This window comes from Balaenoptera ricei, chromosome 12 (genome assembly GCF_028023285.1).
Source record: "Balaenoptera ricei isolate mBalRic1 chromosome 12, mBalRic1.hap2, whole genome shotgun sequence".
NCBI classification, from domain to species: domain Eukaryota; kingdom Metazoa; phylum Chordata; class Mammalia; order Artiodactyla; family Balaenopteridae; genus Balaenoptera; species Balaenoptera ricei.
The window spans coordinates 87,934,746-87,945,519 of record NC_082650.1 but is presented as its reverse complement, the minus strand read 5'-3'; positions in this window follow the sequence as shown (position 1 = coordinate 87,945,519).

The following is a 10,774-nucleotide window of genomic DNA, read 5'->3' as shown; positions in this document are numbered from 1 at the left end:
TCAACAAGGTCCTACTGTATAGCACAGGGAACTATAGTCAATATCCTGTGACAAACCATAGCAGAAAAGAATCTGAAAAAGGATATATATATATATGGATATATATGGATATATATATATATATGTATTACTGCATCACTTTACTGTACACCAGAAACTAACACAACATTGTAAATTAACTATACCTCAATTTAAAAAATAAATGTAATGGTAAAAACAAAACAAAACAAAAAAACATGTACTGTGAGGTAGAATTTATAAAAATAATCTTACATAGGAATTGGTAGAAAGAAGAAAAGAAAATTGAAGTTTTCATTAAAAGGAAAGAAGAACAGGCTAGAAGAAAAATTTATGCCAATGGGACAGAAAGAAAAAATGTAGGACATAGAGGCTTAACTTGGCCTAGAACTGGAGAGTAGAAGGGTGAATGACTCAGAAACACATGAGGGTCAGGGGCCGTGGAGGGGTCAGCAATCTAAAAGAGCCCCATCGCAATGACTGCAGACCTTAGGCCCAGCAAACAGAGTCAACCTACCCACATAATGGTAACTGTACAGGTTGCTATGGCTTTGCACCCTGAAATTACATTTAGACCATAGCGAAATCTAGTTCTGTATCCAGATTAACTGTGTGTATGACACCACTGGATTTTAACATGTTGTGTTTCAAAAATAGCTGCTTTTTACACATCCCTGAAAAAATTTTTATTACCTTGTTGGGAATTTAAAATATCAGACTGTCCTTCCAAATAAGGCTCTTGAAAACCCTCAAAATTTGTCTTCTTGTCATATTTTCTGTCCCTCTCACTAACAGATAATCCTCTTTCTGACTGACAAGTACTTTTCTAGCTATTTTAATATCTACAGTCAGGTTACAGTTAAGCCTTTCTGGCCTCAGATCCCAGTGACTTTGCACATGTCTGTCCTGCTGCATTGCGTGCTGATTTAGAATTTATCTCTCTGCTGTGCTCCGTGTTGTGCCTACACGTAATCTTCCGTCCAAAGGATTTAACAATGATCCAGGGGGACCGTTTCCGTGGACCTGAGGAAGTTTGATCACGCCTTTTCCTCCCAATGCTAGTAATCCCTTTTCCACTGTCATCCAGCTGAATTGGTCATCAAGACCCTGAGAAGTTCTTCTCTTTGTGGAAGTGCTTACAATATGTTTATAAGGTAATTGGCACCTATGGTTGAGAGCCCATTTGGTTCTTCTAGAACATTTGCTCATTTGTACGTAAACCAGTGGGGGGCCAGAGGTTTTTGCACAAGAGCCAATCCACGAAAAATTAAATGTCTATGCTCTCCGTTTCTTCATTTAAAATCAAAAGAGCTTTTTTTTTGACTCCCAAAGTATATGTTATACTCAAAAACGTGGTTCACCTATTTCACTGTGTAGAAAACTGCCAAAAATGAAAATGACACTGAAATGTTAATATCTGAGTGTTTTTGATTTGTGGACACAGAGGCAATTTTCCAATTTCTCATTCTAAAATTAGACTGCACACAGTATCATAATGTGAATTGTGAAATTCGCATTTCCATATTTCTGCAATTATAAACTCTTAATGGATACCATTTGTGTACTTCTCCTAATGGAACAAACATTCTCACGTGAACAGGTGACCCAAGTTAGATTTCCTCTTAAGATTTTTCTTCTGGCGATGCAAGAAATGATTTATTCATAGTCTAGACATGTTAAAATATCATGTAATATCAATACCTTCAAGTGTTTTTCATTGTGTCAATTCCCAAGCCTGGTGTTTATGTACTTTAAGGTATAAAAAATAAATTTAGTTATACAACTTAAACATAAAGTCATGTCAAAGTCAGTTTATGAGTGGAAATTACAATAAAAACTGATTTTAAATTTATGATATTTAAAAATGATCCATAGCACTGTCAATAATTTTAACAAAGGAAGCATGTATTTTTTCATTTGTAGCATACGTTTCTCCTTTTTCTAATAATAGGGTTCCTCTCCCGACTCCAGCATCTATTCTTTTTCATCGTGGGATTCCATTTGCCTCATTTCTGGGCTTCTCAGATTATATTTGAAATCAAAGTGCTGTGTGCTTTTCGCCAAGGAGAGATTTAATTTTACTAAGTAACCTTAACGTTGGATTTAACAGTACATTTTAGAGATTGTTAAACAGAAACCAATCTAAAAAAATTAATATTCTGTAGTTCAATCCTGTGAATAAAGCCATTTTTTTCTGAATGAAAAGCACCTCCTGCTTCAAGACAGCATGGTCTCTTCACTGACGCCTAACTATTTTCATTGAAATATTGATGACAAAACAATATTATGTTAGTTCAGGTGTGCTACATAATGATTTGGCATTTGCATACGTTATGAAATGATCACCACCATAAGTCTAGTATCCATCTGTCCCCATACAAAGTTATTACAATATAATTGACCATATTCCTTATGCTGTGTATTACATCCCCATGGCTTATTTATTTTAATCCCCTTAACCTATTTCACGCAATGCCCACACCCTTCCCCTCTGGCAACTACCCATTTGTTCTCTGTATTTATGAGTCTGTTTTCATTTTGTTTTGTTTGTTTTTTTGTTTGTTTGTTTTTTAGATTCCACATATAAGTGAGATATTTGTCTTTCTCTGACGGACCTATTTCACTTAGAATAATACCTTCTAGATTCATCCATGTTGTTGCTAATGACAAGATTTCATCCTTTTTATAGTTCCATTGTCTATATACACCACATCTTCTTTATCCATTCATCTGGTGATGGACACAGGATGTTTACATATCTTGGCTATTGTAAACAATGCTGCTATGAACATTGGGGTGCATATATCCTCTCAAACTGGTGTTTTTCTTTTCTTCAGGTAAATACCCAGAAGTGGAATTGCTGGATCATATGGCAGTTTTATTTTTCATATTTTGAGGAACCTCCATACTGTTCTCCATAGTGGCTGCACCAACTTACAATCTTCCCAACAGTGCATGTGTGTTCCCTTTTCTCCACATAATTGCCAACACCTATTTTTCTTACTTTTTTTGACAATAGTCATTCTGACAGGTGTGAGGTAGTATATCATTGTGGTTTTGATTTGCATTTCCCTGATGATTAGGGATGTTGAGCATCTTTTCATGTGTCTGTTGACCATCTGTATGTCTTCTTTAGAAAAATGTCTATTCCGGTCCTCTGACCTTTTTTTTAAGTGGGTTGTTTGCTTTTCTGATGTTGAGTTGTATGAGCTCTTTGTATGTTTTGGGTATTAACCCCTTATTGGCTATATCATTTGCAAATATCTTCTCCCATTCATTAGGCTGCCTTTTCATTTTGTTGATAGTTTCATTCACTGTGCAAAAGCTTTTTAGTTTGATGTAGTCCCATTTGTTTATTTTTACTTTTGTTGCCCTTGCCTGAGGAGACATGACCAAAAAATATTGCTAAGACCCATGTCAAAGAGTATACTGCCTGTTTTCTTTTAGGAGTTTTATGGTTTCAGGTCTTGCATTTAAGTTTTTAATCCATTTTGAGTTTATTTTTGTATATGGTGTGAGAAAGTAGTCCACTTTGATTCTTTTGCATATAACTGTCCAGTTTTCCCAGCACTATTTATTGAAGAGCCTATCTTTTTCCACATTGTACATTTTTGCCTCCTTTGTCATAGATTAATTGACCATGATAGGGTGGGTTTACCTCTGGGTTCTCTATTTTGTTCCATTGATATATGTGTCTGTTTTTGTGCCAATACCATACTGTTTTGTTTACTGTAGATTTGTAGTATAGTTTGAAATCAGTGGCCATGATACCTTCAGCTTCCTTCTTCTCTCTCAAGAGTGTTTTGACTATTCAGGGCTTTTGTGTTTCCATACAAATTTTAGAATAATTTGTTCTAGTTCTGTGAAAAATGTTATAGGTATTTTTTTTTAATTATTATTTATTTATTTATTTTTGGCTACGTTGGATCTTCGTTGCTGCACACGGCCTTTCTCTAGTTGCAGTGAGCAGGGGCTACTCTTTGTTGCAGTGCGCGGGCTTCTCATTGCAGTGGCTACTCTTGTTGCAGAGCACAGGCTCTAGGTTCACAGGCTCAGTAGTTGTGGTGCACGGGCTTAGCTGCTCTGCGGCATATGGGATCTTCCCAGACCATGGCTCGAACTCGTGTCCCCTGCATTGGCAGGTGGATTCTTAACCACTGCGCTACCAGGGAAGTCCTGTCATAGGTATTTTGATAGGAATTGTGTTGAATGTACATTGCCTTGGGTAGTATAAGCAATTTAACAATATTAATTCTTCCAATCCATGAGCACAGTATATCTTTCCATGTATTTGGGTCATCTTCAATTTCTTTTTTTTTTTAATTTTTAAATTAAATTTAATTTATTTTTTATACAGCAGGTTCTTATTAGTCATCAGTTTTATACACATCAGTGTATACATGTCAATCCCAATCTCCCAATTCATCACACCACCACCCCCATCCCCCGTGGCTTTCCCCCCTTGGTGTCCATATGTTTGTTCTCTATATCTGTGTCTCAATTTCTGCCCTGCAAACCAGTTCATCTGTACCATTTTTCTAGGTTCCACATATATACGTTAATATATGATATTTGTTTTTCTCTTTCTGACTTACCTCACTCTGTACAACAGTCTCTAGATCCATCCACGTCTCAACAAATGACCCAATTTCGTTCCTTTATATGGCTGAGTAATATTCCATTGTATATATGTACCACATCTTCTTTATCCATTCATCTGTTGATGGGCATTTAGGTTGCTTGCATGACCTGGCTATTGTAAATAGTGCTGCAATGAACATTGGGGTGCATGTGTCTTTTTGAATTATGGTTTTCTCTGGGTATATGCCCAGTAGTGGGATTTCTGGGTCATATGGTAATTCTATTTTTAGTTTTTTAAGGAACCTCCATACTGTTCTCCATAGTGACTGTATCAATTTACATTCCCACCAACAATGCAAGAGGGTTCCCTTTTCTCCACACCCTCTCCAGCATTTGTTGTTTCTAGATTTTCTGATGATGCCCATTCTAACTGGTGTGAGGTGATACCTCACTGTAGTTTTGATTTGCATTTCTCTAATAATTAGTGATGTTGAGCAGCTTTTCATGTGCTTCTTGGCTATCTGTATGTCTTCTTTGGAGAAATATCTATTTAGATCTTCTGTCCATTTTTGGATTGGGTTCTTTGCTTTTTTAATATTAATAAAAAATATTAATATTTTTAAAATTTTTTAATATTGAGCTGCATGAGCTGTTTATATATTTTGGAGATTAATCCTTTGTCCGTTGATTTGTTTGCAAATATTTTCTCCCATTCTGAGGGTTACCTTTTCATCTTGTTTATGGTTTCCTTTGCTGTGCAAAAGCTTTGAAGTTTCATTAGGTCCCATTTGTTTATTTTTGTTTTTATTTCCATTACTTTAAGAGGTGGATCAAAAAAGATCTTGCTGTGATTTATGTCAAAGAGGGTTCTTCCTATGTTTTCCTCTAAGAATTGTATAGTGTCCAGTCTTACATTTAGGTCTCTAATCCATTTTGAGTTTATTTTTGTGTATGGTGTTAGGAATTGTTCTAATTTCATTCTTTTACATGTAGCTGTCCAGTTTTCCCAGCACCACTTATTGAAGAGACTGTCTTTTCTCCATTGTATATCCTTGCCTCCTTTGTCATAGATTAGTTGACCATAGGTGCGTGGGTTTATCTCTGGGCTTTCTATCCTGTTCCATTGATCTATATTTCTGTTTTTGTACCAGTACCATATTGTCCGGATTACTGTAGCTTTGTAGTATAGTCTGAAGTCAGGGAGTCTGATTCCTCCAGCTCCATTTTTTTCCCTCAAGACTGCTTTGGCCTTTCGGGGACTTTTGTGTCTCCATACAAATTTTAAAATTTTTTGTTCTAGTTCAGTAAAAAATGCCATTGGTAATTTGATAAGGATTGCATTGAATCTGTAGATTGCTTTGGGTCGTATAGGCATTTTCACAATATTGATTCTTCCAATCCAAGAACATGGTATATCTCTCCATCTGTTGGTATCATCTTTAATTTCTTTCATCAATGTCTTATAGTTTTCAGAGTACAAGTCTTTTGCCCCCTTGGTTGGATTTATTCCTAGGTATTTTTAGTCTTTTTGATGAAATTGTAAATGGGATTGTTTTCTTAATTTCTCTTTCAGATAGTTTTTTTTTTTTTAGTGTATAGAAACGTCACAGATTTCTGTATACTAATTTTGTATCCTGCAACTTAACTGAATTCATTTATTAGTTCTAATAGTTTTGGTAGCATCTTTAGGATTTTATATGTATATTATCATGTCATTTGCAAACAGTGACAGTACTACGTCTTCCTTTCCAGTGTGGATTCCTTTTATTTCTTTTTCTTCTCTGATTGCTGTGGCTGGGACTTCCAAAACTATGTTGAATAAAAGTGGCAGGAATGGGCATCCTTGTCTTGTTCCTGATCTTAGTGGAAATGCTTTCAGCTTTTCACCGTTGAATATGATGTGACTATGGGCTTGTCATATATAGCCTCTATTGTGTTGAGGTATGTTCTCTCTACACCCACTTTTTTGAGAGTTTTTATTACAAATGAATATTGAATTTTGTCAAATGCTTTTTCTGCATCTATTGAGATGATCGTATGATTTTCATTCTTCAGTATGTTAACATGGTGTATTATATTGATTTGCAGATACTGAACCATCCGTACATCCCTGGGATAAATGCCACTTGATCATGGAGTATGATTCTTTTAATGTACTGTTGAATTTGGTTTGCTAATAATTTACAGAGGATTTTTGCATCTATGTTCATCAGTGATATTGACCTGTAATTTTTTTGTTGTTGTTCCTTTCTTGTTTTGCATTCTTCCCTTTTTTATTTGGTGACTATATTTAGTGGTAAGTTTGTATTCCTTTCTCTTTTTTTGTGTGTATCTTTTATAGGTTTTTGGTTTGAAATTATCATGATGTTCTTATATAACAACCTTTGAACAGTTGACCCTTGAACAACATGGGTTTGAACTACACAGGTCCACTTACACTTGGATTTTTCTCAATAAACATACAGTCGACCATCTGTATCTGCTGGTGCAGGACCTGCAGATACAGAGGATCAACTGTAAGGGACTTGAGTATCTGTGGATCTCGGTAATGCAGTGGGTTCTGGAACCAATACCCGCATGTTTCCTAGGGACAGCTGTATGCATGTGATAATTTTAAGTTGATGACCTCTTAAGTTTTAATGCATTCTAACAATTCTACATTTTACTCCCTCTCCAATGTTTAATGTTGTTGATATCATATCTTACATCTTTTTGTTTTGTGTATCCCTTAACTACTTACTGTGGTTGTAGATGATTTTACTACTTTTGTCTTTTAACCTTTCTATTAGCTTTATACATATTTGATCTACCTTAACTTTATGTTTGCCTTTACCAGCAAGATTTTTTTCTCTCATAATTTTCATGTTTCTAATTGTGGTCTTTTCTTTTCTGCTTAGAGAAGTCCCTTAACATTTTGCGTAAAACTGGTTTAGTGGTGCTGAATTCTTCTAGCTTTTGCTTTTCTGTATAACTCTTTCTTTCCTTCACATATGAATGATAACCTTGATGAGTATAATATTCTTAGTTGTAGCTGTTTTCCTTTTATTCCTTTGAATATATCATGCCATCCCTTCTGTACTGAAAAATTTCTGCTGAGAATCATCTGACAGTCTTTATTTATTTATTTATTTATTTATTTATTTTGCACTGGATCTTAGTTGCGGCATGCATGCTCCTTAGTTGTGGCTTGCAGGCTCCTTAGTTGTGGCATGCATGTGGAATCTAGTTCCCTGACCAGGGATCAAACCCACGTCCCCTGCATTTTGAGGTGGATTCTTAACCACTGCACCACCAGGGAAGTCCTGTCATATTATAGTCTTGTGGGAGTTCCCTTGTATATAACTCATTGCTTTTCTCTTCCTACTTTTAAGAATCTCTCTTTAATTTTTGCCATTAGTTATAATGTGTTTTGTTGTGGACCTCTTTGAGTTCATCTTTTTTGAGACTCTCTGTGCTTCCTGGACATGAATTTTTTTTTTCCTTTCCCAGGTTAGGGAAGTTTTCAGCTATTATTTCTTCAAATAAATTCTCTGACCCATTCTCTCTCTCTTCTCCTTCTGGGACGCCTATATGGGAATGTTAGTATTGTTGATGTTGTCCCAGTGATTTCTTAAATTATTTTCAGTTCTTTTTTTTCTATTTTCTTTTTTTCTGTTCAGCTTGGGTACTTTCTGCTACTCTGTCTTCTGGTTCACTGATCTGTTACTCTGCTATTATCTAATCTACTCTCAATTCCTCCTCATGTAGCTTTTATTTTAGTCATTGTATTTTTCAGCTCTGTTTGACTCTTCTTTATATTTTCTAACTCTTTGTTGAAATTCTCACTGTGTTCATTCGTTCTTCTCACGTGTTTGTTGATCGTCTTTATGGTCATTACCTTTTTTTTTTTGGCTGTGCTTCGAGGCTTTAGGATCTTAGTTCCCTGACCAGGGATTGAACCCGGCCCACAGCAGTGAAAGTGACGAGTCCTAACCACTGGACCACCAAGGAACTCGCAGTGGTCCTTACCTTGAACTCTTCATGAGGTAGATTGCTTATGTCCACTTGTTTATTTTTTCAGAGGTTTTGTCTTGTTCCTTCATTTGGAACATTTTCCTCTATCTCCTCATTTTTGCTTAACTTTCTGTGTTTATTTCTATGCATTAGGTAGGTTGGTTCCATTTCCCAATCTTGAAGAAGTGGCCTTATGTAGGAGATTTCCCATGGGGCCCAGCAGCACACTCCCCTCTGGTTACCAGATCAATAGGTTCTCAGGGTGCCCCCTATGTGGGCTGTGTGCCCCCTTCTGTTGTGGCAGGGCTGACTACTGTAGGTAGTAGGTGATAGGTGGGGCTGTCCTCTGGCTTGGTTGCCTATAAGGCCGTGCCTCCTTCTGTGACTTTGGGTCTGCTAGAGGGTTGGACTCAATCCTGGCATGGCTGGCTGCACGGGCTGGGGTTCTGTGGGGCTGGTGCCTGACTGCTGGTGGATGGACCCCGGTCTCCACACAGCTTCCTGAATTGGCTGGTGCTGTCCCAGTAGTGGGTGGGTAAGCCCTGGTGTTATTAGGTTAGAGTGAGAATTCCAAAATAGTGCTTGCCAGCACTGGTGTTATTGTGGTAAAGCTCCCCAAAATGAATGCTGCCAGGTCTCTGTCCCCAGAGGAAGTCCCAGTTGCCTTCTGCCTCACCAGGAGGGTCTCTAAGATCAGCAAGTGGGTCTGACCCAAGGTCCTTTCAAATTACTGCCTCTGCACTGGGACCTGGAGCTCGTGAGATTTTGCATGTGTCCTTCAAGAGTAGCGTCTCTGTTTCCTAGAGCTCTTTGGCTCTCCTGAAAGCAAGCCCTGCTGTTTTTCAAAGCCTGACATTCTAGGGGGTCATCTCCCAGCGCAGGACCCTTGGGTTGAGGAGCTTGATGTGGCGCTCACACCCCTCCCTGGCTTGGGGAGAACCTCTGCATTTCTGATGTTCCTCCTCTTTGTGGTTCCCCAACCCCAGGGGTGTGGGTCCTGACTACACCATGTCTCTGCCCCTCTTACCTGTCTCCTTCTTTATGTCTTGAATTGTGAAAAATCTTTTCTGCTAATCTTCAGGTCATTCTCACTGAGAGCTGCTCTGTAATTAGCTGTAAATTTGGTATGCCTGAGGGAGGAGTGAAAATAAATAAAATAAAATAAGTGTTTCACATCATGAAGGTAATGCTAAGTTTAATGGTTTATCCAGCGTTTAAAGTCATCCCAGGTCCAGGTAGAGGGTCTTCCTACTCTGCCATCTGGGCCACACCCCTCAACTCCTAATTATTGATGTCAGTTATAACGCATACTTAAAATGCCTATTTCATTCATTTTGGAGGGAGCAAGTTTCCTATTACCACTATACTCTGGACTGGCTGCATAATTTGCAGGACCCAGAGAAAAATAAAAATGAGGGGCTCTTTATTCTAAAAGCAGGAAAAAGTGCCTTTAAAGGCACTAAAATAGAAAGTTTTTGTTTCCTCCACCTCTCTCCTCTCCTAAAGCATACGCTCCACTTCCCCATTGGACATCACTTTAAAAATACAAAAGTACAGTTTTTGAATCGAGCTTCAAACAAATTAAAAATATAAGTATTAATAATTACAGAATACTGACAATAGGTCATTAGACCAAGCATGGCGTCGTCCATATGATTACATTCCCATGAAGCTGACCCTGACTATACCTTTTAGCAGCATTTTGCTTGTCCATTCATCCACCTGGCAGAAGTTACAAGTCTCTCTCTATCAAAGCAGATTAACAGATAAAATACGTTGTTGTCCTCTGGGAATCCTGTCCATCCAAACACAAGTCCAAGGACAAGTTGGTAGCTCCATGAATGGCCTCCCTTTGCCAGTAGTGTTTGGGGATCATTCCACTTTCTGCCTGCTATGGTCTGAAGGGCTGGTCCCCCCACAATGCACATATTGGAAACTCAATGCCCAATGCGGTAGTGTTAGGAGGTGGTTGCCTTTGGGAGGTGGTTAGGTCATGACGGTGGAGCCTTCAAGAATGGAATAAGTGACCTTATGAAAGAGATCCCACAGAAAGAACCCTTGTGCACTATTGGTGGGATTATAAATTGGTGCAGCCTCTATGGAAAACAGTACAGAGGATGCCTCCTCAAAATAATAAATATCAAAGTCCCATATGATCCAGCAATTCCACTCTGGGAATATA